Raw genomic sequence first — 439 nt, 5'->3', positions numbered from 1 at the left:
AAAAAAAAAAAAAAAACAAAAAAAAAACTAGAATATACAAACTTTCTAAAAATTCATAAGAGGAAGACTCATATGAGAGATTTTATTTGTGGGAGATGAAGTCAGAATGGGGTTGGGGTTGGGCCAAGCTCTCTTGGTAGTGGGCTTGCCTATCTTGTACAGAGTCCAGGACTATATAAAACCAAGCATGTCAGTGCATGGCAGTGATCCTGTAACTCCAGCACTCCAGATACAGCATGGTCAGAAGTTCAAGACCATCTTCGGCTGCACAAAAAGTTTGAGACCAACCTTAGATGTATAAACTGGTGGTAACAGAGGCGCAGATAACAGAGCTGGGGTGAAGGTGAAGGGAGCTACCCAGGCACTTTGGGGTGTAAATGATTCCATCAAGAGCCCACAGACATCAGACGTGGAGCATCAGGATTTGGAGACTTCTCTA

Source organism: Microtus ochrogaster, chromosome 5 (assembly GCF_000317375.1).
Source record: "Microtus ochrogaster isolate Prairie Vole_2 chromosome 5, MicOch1.0, whole genome shotgun sequence".
NCBI lineage: Eukaryota > Metazoa > Chordata > Mammalia > Rodentia > Cricetidae > Microtus > Microtus ochrogaster.
The sequence above is the reverse complement of the archived record's forward strand: the minus strand, read 5'-3'. Positions refer to the sequence as shown.